A 9,893-nucleotide genomic window follows, 5' to 3' on the forward strand; every position below is an offset into this window, starting at 1 on the left:
TAATAGAGACAGTAGATCTAGCTGGTCTGTCATAATATAATAGAGACAGTAGATCTAGCTGGTCTGTCATATTATAATAGAGACAGTAGATCTAGCTGGTCTGTCATAATATAATAGAGACAGTAGATCTAGCTGGTCTGTCATAATATAATAGAGACAGTAGATCTAGCTGGTCTGTCATAATATAATAGAGACAGTAGATCTAGCTGGTCTGTCATATTATAATAGAGACAGTAGATCTAGCTGGTCTGTCATATTATAATAGAGACAGTAGATCTAGCTGGTCTGTCATAATATAATAGAGACAGTAGATCTAGCTGGTCTGTCATAATATAATAGAGACAGTAGATCTAGCTGGTCTGTCATATTATAATAGAGACAGTAGATCTAGCTGGTCTGTCATATTATAATAGAGACAGTAGATCTAGCTGGTCTGTCATAATATAATAGAGACAGTAGATCTAGCTGGTCTGTCATATATAATAGAGACAGTAGATCTAGCTGGTCTGTCATAATATAATAGAGACAGTAGATCTAGCTGGTCTGTCATAATATAATAGAGACAGTAGATCTAGCTGGTCTGTCATAATATAATAGAGACAGTAGATCTAGCTGGTCTGTCATAATATAATAGAGACAGTAGATCTAGCTGGTCTGTCATATTATAATAGAGACAGTAGATCTAGCTGGTCTGTCATATTATAATAGAGACAGTAGATCTAGCTGGTCTGTCATAATATAATAGAGACAGTAGATCTAGCTGGTCTGTCATAATATAATAGAGACAGTAGATCTAGCTGGTCTGTCATAATATAATAGAGACAGTAGATCTAGCTGGTCTGTCATAATATAATAGAGACAGTAGATCTAGCTGGTCTGTCATAATATAATAGAGACAGTAGATCTAGCTGGTCTGTCATAATATAATAGAGACAGTAGATCTAGCTGGTCTGTCATATTATAATAGAGACAGTAGATCTAGCTGGTCTGTCATAATATAATAGAGACAGTAGATCTAGCTGGTCTGTCATAATATAATAGAGACAGTAGATCTAGCTGGTCTGTCATATTATAATAGAGACAGTAGATCTAGCTGGTCTGTCATAATATAATAGAGACAGTAGATCTAGCTGGTCTGTCATAATATAATAGAGACAGTAGATCTAGCTGGTCTGTCATAATATAATAGAGACAGTAGATCTAGCTGGTCTGTCATATTATAATAGAGACAGTAGATCTAGCTGGTCTGTCATAATATAATAGAGACAGTAGATCTAGCTGGTCTGTCATAATATAATAGAGACAGTAGATCTAGCTGGTCTGTCATAATATAATAGAGACAGTAGATCTAGCTGGTCTGTCATATTATAATAGAGACAGTAGATCTAGCTGGTCTGTCATAATATAATAGAGACAGTAGATCTAGCTGGTCTGTCATATTATAATAGAGACAGTAGATCTAGCTGGTCTGTCATATTATAATAGAGACAGTAGATCTAGCTGGTCTGTCATAATATAATAGAGACAGTAGATCTAGCTGGTCTGTCATATTATAATAGAGACAGTAGATCTAGCTGGTCTGTCATAATATAATAGAGACAGTAGTCTGTCATAGCTGGACTGGTCTGTCATAATATAATAGAGACAGTAGATCTAGCTGGTCTGTCATAATATAATAGAGACAGTAGATCTAGCTGGTCTGTCATATATAATAGAGACAGTAGATCTAGCTGGTCTGTCATATTATAATAGAGACAGTAGATCTAGCTGGTCTGTCATAATATAATAGAGACAGTAGATCTAGCTGGTCTGTCATAATATAATAGAGACAGTAGATCTAGCTGGTCTGTCATATTATAATAGAGACAGTAGATCTAGCTGGTCTGTCATATTATAATAGAGACAGTAGATCTAGCTGGTCTGTCATATTATAATAGAGACAGTAGATCTAGCTGGTCTGTCATAATATAATAGAGACAGTAGATCTAGCTGGTCTGTCATAATATAATAGAGACAGTAGATCTAGCTGGTCTGTCATAATATAATAGAGACAGTAGATCTAGCTGGTCTGTCATAATATAATAGAGACAGTAGATCTAGCTGGTCTGTCATAATATAATAGAGACAGTAGATCTAGCTTGTCGGTCATAATTATAATAGAGACAGTAGATCTAGCTGGTCTGTCATATTATAATAGAGACAGTAGATCTAGCTGGTCTGTCATAATATAATAGAGACAGTAGATCTAGCTGGTCTGTCATAATATAATAGAGACAGTAGATCTAGCTGGTCTGTCATAATATAATAGAGACAGTAGATCTAGCTGGTCTGTCATATTATAATAGAGACAGTAGATCTAGCTGGTCTGTCATAATATAATAGAGACAGTAGATCTAGCTGGTCTAGCTGGTCTGTCATATTATAATAGAGACAGTAGATCTAGCTGGTCTGTCATAATATAATAGAGACAGTAGATCTAGCTGGTCTGTCATAATATAATAGAGACAGTAGATCTAGCTGGTCTGTCATAATATAATAGAGACAGTAGATCTAGCTGGTCTGTCATAATTATAATAGAGACAGTAGATCTAGCTGGTCTGTCATATTATAATAGAGACAGTAGATCTAGCTGGTCTGTCATAATATAATAGAGACAGTAGATCTAGCTGGTCTGTCATATTATAATAGAGACAGTAGATCTAGCTGGTCTGTCATATTATAATAGAGACAGTAGATCTAGCTGGTCTGTCATAATATAATAGAGACAGTAGATCTAGCTGGTCTGTCATATTATAATAGAGACAGTAGATCTAGCTGGTCTGTCATATTATAATAGAGACAGTAGATCTAGCTGGTCTGTCATATTATAATAGAGACAGTAGATCTAGCTGGTCTGTCATAATATAATAGAGACAGTAGATCTAGCTGGTCTGTCATAATATAATAGAGACAGTAGATCTAGCTGGTCTGTCATAATATAATAGAGACAGTAGATCTAGCTGGTCTGTCATATATAATAGAGACAGTAGATCTAGCTGGTCTGTCATAATATAATAGAGACAGTAGATCTAGCTGGTCTGTCATAATATAATAATAGAGACAGTAGATCTAGCTGGTCTGTCATAATATAATAGAGACAGTAGATCTAGCTGGTCTGTCATAATATAATAGAGACAGTAGATCTAGCTGGTCTGTCATAATATAATAGAGACAGTAGATCTAGCTGGTCTGTCATATATAATAGAGACAGTAGATCTAGCTGGTCTGTCATAATATAATAGAGACAGTAGATCTAGCTGGTCTGTCATAATATAATAGAGACAGTAGATCTAGCTGGTCTGTCATATTATAATAGAGACAGTAGATCTAGCTGGTCTGTCATAATATAATAGAGACAGTAGATCTAGCTGGTCTGTCATAATATATGAGAGAGACAGTAGATCTAGCTGGTCTGTCATATAATATAATAGAGACAGTAGATCTAGCTGGTCTGTCATAATATAATAGAGACAGTAGATCTAGCTGGTCTGTCATATTATAATAGAGACAGTAGATCTAGTCTGTCATAATATAATAGAGACAGTAGATCTAGCTGGTCTGTCATATTATAATAGAGACAGTAGATCTAGCTGGTCTGTCATAATATAATAGAGACAGTAGATCTAGCTGGTCTGTCATAATATAATAGAGACAGTAGATCTAGCTGGTCTGTCATAATATAATAGAGACAGTAGATCTAGCTGGTCTGTCATAATATAATAGAGACAGTAGATCTAGCTGGTCTGTCATAATTATAATAGAGACAGTAGATCTAGCTGGTCTGTCATATTATAATAGAGACAGTAGATCTAGCTGGTCTGTCATAATATAATAGAGACAGTAGATCTAGCTGGTCTGTCATATTATAATAGAGACAGTAGATCTAGCTGGTCTGTCATATTATAATAGAGACAGTAGATCTAGCTGGTCATAATATAATATAATAGAGATCTAGCTAGATCTCAGCTGGTCTGTCATCTGTATAATAGAGACAGTAGATCTAGCTGGTCTGTCATAATATAATAGAGACAGTAGATCTAGCTGGTCTGTCATAATATAATAGAGACAGTAGATCTAGCTGGTCTGTCATAATATAATAGAGACAGTAGATCTAGCTGGTCTGTCATAATTATAATAGAGACAGTAGATCTAGCTGGTCTGTCATAATATAATAGAGACAGTAGATCTAGCTGGTCTGTCATAATATAATAGAGACAGTAGATCTAGCTGGTCTGTCATAATATAATAGAGACAGTAGATCTAGCTGGTCTGTCATATTATAATAGAGACAGTAGATCTAGCTGGTCTGTCATATTATAATAGAGACAGTAGATCTAGCTGGTCTGTCATATTATAATAGAGACAGTAGATCTAGCTGGTCTGTCATAATATAATAGAGACAGTAGATCTAGCTGGTCTGTCATATTATAATAGAGACAGTAGATCTAGCTGGTCTGTCATAATATAATAGAGACAGTAGATCTAGCTGGTCTGTCATAATATAATAGAGACAGTAGATCTAGCTGGTCTGTCATAATATAATAGAGACAGTAGATCTAGCTGGTCTGTCATAATATAATAGAGACAGTAGATCTAGCTGGTCTGTCATAATATAATAGAGACAGTAGATCTAGCTGGTCTGTCATAATATAATAGAGACAGTAGATCTAGCTGGTCTGTCATAATATAATAGAGACAGTAGATCTAGCTGGTCTGTCATAATATAATAGAGACAGTAGATCTAGCTGGTCTGTCATATTATAATAGAGACAGTAGATCTAGCTGGTCTGTCATAATATAATAGAGACAGTAGATCTAGCTGGTCTGTCATAATATAATAGAGACAGTAGATCTAGCTGGTCTGTCTAGAGACAGTAGATCTAGCTGGTCTGTCATAATATAATAGAGACAGTAGATCTAGCTGGTCTGTCATAATATAATAGAGACAGTAGATCTAGGGTCTGTCATAATATAATAGAGACAGTAGATCTAGCTGGTCTGTCATAATATAATAGAGACAGTAGATCTAGCTGGTCTGTCATAATATAATAGAGACAGTAGATCTAGCTGGTCTGTCATATTATAATAGAGACAGTAGATCTAGCTGGTCTGTCATAATATAATAGAGACAGTAGATCTAGCTGGTCTGTCATAATATAATAGAGACAATAGAGAGCTGGTCTGTCATAATATAATAGAGACAGATCTAGCTGGTCTGTCATAATATAATAGAGACAGTAGATCTAGCTGGTCTGTCATAATATAATAGAGACAGTAGATCTAGCTGGTCTGTCATAATATAATAGAGACAGTAGATCTAGCTGGTCTGTCATAATATAATAGAGACAGTAGATCTAGCTGGTCTGTCATAATATAATAGAGACAGTAGATCTAGCTGGTCTGTCATAATATAATAGAGACAGTAGATCTAGCTGGTCTGTCATAATATAATAGAGACAGTAGATCTAGCTGGTCTGTCATAATATAATAGAGACAGTAGATCTAGCTGGTCTGTCATAATATAATAGAGACAGTAGATCTAGCTGGTCTGTCATAATATAATAGAGACAGTAGATCTAGCTGGTCTGTCATAATATAATAGAGACAGTAGATCTAGCTGGTCTGTCATATATAATAGAGACAGTAGATCTAGCTGGTCTGTCATAATATAATAGAGACAGTAGATCTAGCTGGTCTGTCATAATATAATAGAGACAGTAGATCTAGCTGGTCTGTCATAATATAATAGAGACAGTAGATCTAGCTGGTCTGTCATAATATAATAGAGACAGTAGATCTAGCTGGTCTGTCATAATATAATAGAGACAGTAGATCTAGCTGGTCTGTCATAATATAATAGAGACAGTAGATCTAGCTGGTCTGTCATAATATAATAGAGACAGTAGATCTAGCTGGTCTGTCATAATATAATAGAGACAGTAGATCTAGCTGGTCTGTCATAATATAATAGAGACAGTAGATCTAGCTGGTCTGTCATAATATAATAGAGACAGTAGATCTAGCTGGTCTGTCATAATATAATAGAGACAGTAGATCTAGCTGGTCTGTCATAATATAATAGAGACAGTAGATCTAGCTGGTCTGTCATAATATAATAGAGACAGTAGATCTAGCTGGTCTGTCATAATATAATAGAGACAGTAGATCTAGCTGGTCTGTCATAATATAATAGAGACAGTAGATCTAGCTGGTCTGTCATAATATAATAGAGACAGTAGATCTAGCTGGTCTGTCATAATATAATAGAGACAGTAGATCTAGCTGGTCTGTCATAATATAATAGAGACAGTAGATCTAGCTGGTCTGTCATATTATAATAGAGACAGTAGATCTAGCTGGTCTGTCATATAATAGAGACAGTAGATCTAGCTGGTCTGTCATATTATAATAGAGACAGTAGATCTAGCTGGTCTGTCATAATATAATAGAGACAGTAGATCTAGCTGGTCTGTCATAATATAATAGAGACAGTAGATCTAGCTGGTCTGTCATATTATAATAGAGACAGTAGATCTAGCTGGTCTGTCATAATATAATAGAGACAGTAGATCTAGCTGGTCTGTCATAATATAATAGAGACAGTAGATCTAGCTGGTCTGTCATATTATAATAGAGACAGTAGATCTAGCTGGTCTGTCATAATATAATAGAGACAGTAGATCTAGCTGGTCTGTCATAATATAATAGAGACAGTAGATCTAGCTGGTCTGTCATAATATAATAGAGACAGTAGATCTAGCTGGTCTGTCATAATATAATAGAGACAGTAGATCTAGCTGGTCTGTCATAATATAATAGAGACAGTAGATCTAGCTGGTCTGTCATATTATAATAGAGACAGTAGATCTAGCTGGTCTGTCATATTATAATAGAGACAGTAGATCTAGCTGGTCTGTCATAATATAATAGAGACAGTAGATCTAGCTGGTCTGTCATAATATAATAGAGACAGTAGATCTAGCTGGTCTGTCATAATATAATAGAGACAGTAGATCTAGCTGGTCTGTCATAATATAATAGAGACAGTAGATCTAGCTGGTCTGTCATAATATAATAGAGACAGTAGATCTAGCTGGTCTGTCATAATATAATAGAGACAGTAGATCTAGAGACAGTAGAGACTAGATCTAGCTGGTCTGTCATAATATAATAGAGACAGTAGATCTAGCTGGTCTGTCATATATAATAGAGACAGTAGATCTAGCTGGTCTGTCATAATATAATAGAGACAGTAGATCTAGCTGGTCTGTCATATTATAATAGAGACAGTAGATCTAGCTGGTCTGTCATAATATAATAGAGACAGTAGATCTAGCTGGTCTGTCATAATATAATAGAGACAGTAGATCTAGCTGGTCTGTCATAATATAATAGAGACAGTAGATCTAGCTGGTCTGTCATAATATAATAGAGACAGTAGATCTAGCTGGTCTGTCATAATATAATAGAGACAGTAGATCTAGCTGGTCTGTCATATTATAATAGAGACAGTAGATCTAGCTGGTCTGTCATATAATATTAGAGACAGTAGATCTAGCTGGTCTGTCATAATATAATAGAGACAGTAGATCTAGCTGGTCTGTCATAATATAATAGAGACAGTAGATCTAGCTGGTCTGTCATAATATAATAGAGACAGTAGATCTAGCTGGTCTGTCATAATATAATAGAGACAGTAGATCTAGCTGGTCTGTCATATTATAATAGAGACAGTAGATCTAGCTGGTCTGTCATAATATAATAGAGACAGTAGATCTAGCTGGTCTGTCATATTATAATAGAGACAGTAGATCTAGCTGGTCTGTCATAATATAATAGAGACAGTAGATCTAGCTGGTCTGTCATAATATAATAGAGACAGTAGATCTAGCTGGTCTGTCATATTATAATAGAGACAGTAGATCTAGCTGGTCTGTCATAATATAATAGAGACAGTAGATCTAGCTGGTCTGTCATAATATAATAGAGACAGTAGATCTAGCTGGTCTGTCATAATATAATAGAGACAGTAGATCTAGCTGGTCTGTCATATTATAATAGAGACAGTAGATCTAGCTGGTCTGTCATATATAATAGAGACAGTAGATCTAGCTGGTCTGTCATAATTATAATAGAGACAGTAGATCTAGCTGGTCTGTCATAATAATAGAGACAGTAGATCTAGCTGGTCTGTCATAATATAATAGAGACAGTAGATCTAGCTGGTCTGTCATAATATAATAGAGACAGTAGATCTAGCTGGTCTGTCATAATATAATAGAGACAGTAGATCTAGCTGGTCTGTCATAATATAATAGAGACAGTAGATCTAGCTGGTCTGTCATATTATAATAGAGACAGTAGATCTAGCTGGTCTGTCATATTATAATAGAGACAGTAGATCTAGCTGGTCTGTCATAATATAATAGAGACAGTAGATCTAGCTGGTCTGTCATAATATAATAGAGACAGTAGATCTAGCTGGTCTGTCATAATATAATAGAGACAGTAGATCTAGCTGGTCTGTCATATTATAATAGAGACAGTAGATCTAGCTGGTCTGTCATATATAATAGAGACAGTAGATCTAGCTGGTCTGTCATAATATAATAGAGACAGTAGATCTAGCTGGTCTGTCATAATATAATAGAGACAGTAGATCTAGCTGGTCTGTCATAATATAATAGAGACAGTAGATCTAGCTGGTCTGTCATAATATAATAGAGACAGTAGATCTAGCTGGTCTGTCATAATATAATAGAGACTGTAGAGACAGTAGATCTAGCTGGTCTGTCATAATTATAATAGAGACAGTAGATCTAGCTGGTCTGTCATATTATAATAGAGACAGTAGAGCTGGTCTGTCATAATATAATAGAGACAGTAGATCTAGCTGGTCTGTCATAATATAATAGAGACAGTAGATCTAGCTGGTCTGTCATAATATAATAGAGACAGTAGATCTAGCTGGTCTGTCATAATATAATAGAGACAGTAGATCTAGCTGGTCTGTCATATTATAATAGAGACAGTAGACAGTAGATCTAGCTGGTCTGTCATAATATAATAGAGACAGTAGATCTAGCTGGTCTGTCATATTATAATAGAGACAGTAGATCTAGCTGGTCTGTCATAATATAATAGAGACAGTAGATCTAGCTGGTCTGTCATATATAATAGAGACAGTAGATCTAGCTGGTCTGTCATAATATAATAGAGACAGTAGATCTAGCTGGTCTGTCATAATATAATAGAGACAGTAGATCTAGCTGGTCTGTCATAATATAATAGAGACAGTAGATCTAGCTGGTCTGTCATATTATAATAGAGACAGTAGATCTAGCTGGTCTGTCATAATATAATAGAGACAGTAGATCTAGCTGGTCTGTCATATTATAATAGAGACAGTAGATCTAGCTGGTCTGTCATATTATAATAGAGACAGTAGATCTAGCTGGTCTGTCATAATATAATAGAGACAGTAGATCTAGCTGGTCTGTCATATTATAATAGAGACAGTAGATCTAGCTGGTCTGTCATATTATAAGAGACAGTAGATCTAGCTGGTCTGTCATAATATAATAGAGACAGTAGATCTAGCTGGTCTGTCATAATATAATAGAGACAGTAGATCTAGCTGGTCTGTCATAATATAATAGAGACAGTAGATCTAGCTGGTCTGTCATAATATAATAGAGACAGTAGATCTAGCTGGTCTGTCATAATATAATAGAGACAGTAGATCTAGCTGGTCTGTCATAATATAATAGAGACAGTAGATCTAGCTGGTCTGTCATAATATAATAGAGACAGTAGATCTAGCTGGTCTGTCATAATATAATAGAGACAGTAGA

Source organism: Oncorhynchus gorbuscha, unplaced genomic scaffold (genome assembly GCF_021184085.1).
Source record: "Oncorhynchus gorbuscha isolate QuinsamMale2020 ecotype Even-year unplaced genomic scaffold, OgorEven_v1.0 Un_scaffold_919, whole genome shotgun sequence".
Lineage (NCBI taxonomy): Eukaryota > Metazoa > Chordata > Actinopteri > Salmoniformes > Salmonidae > Oncorhynchus > Oncorhynchus gorbuscha.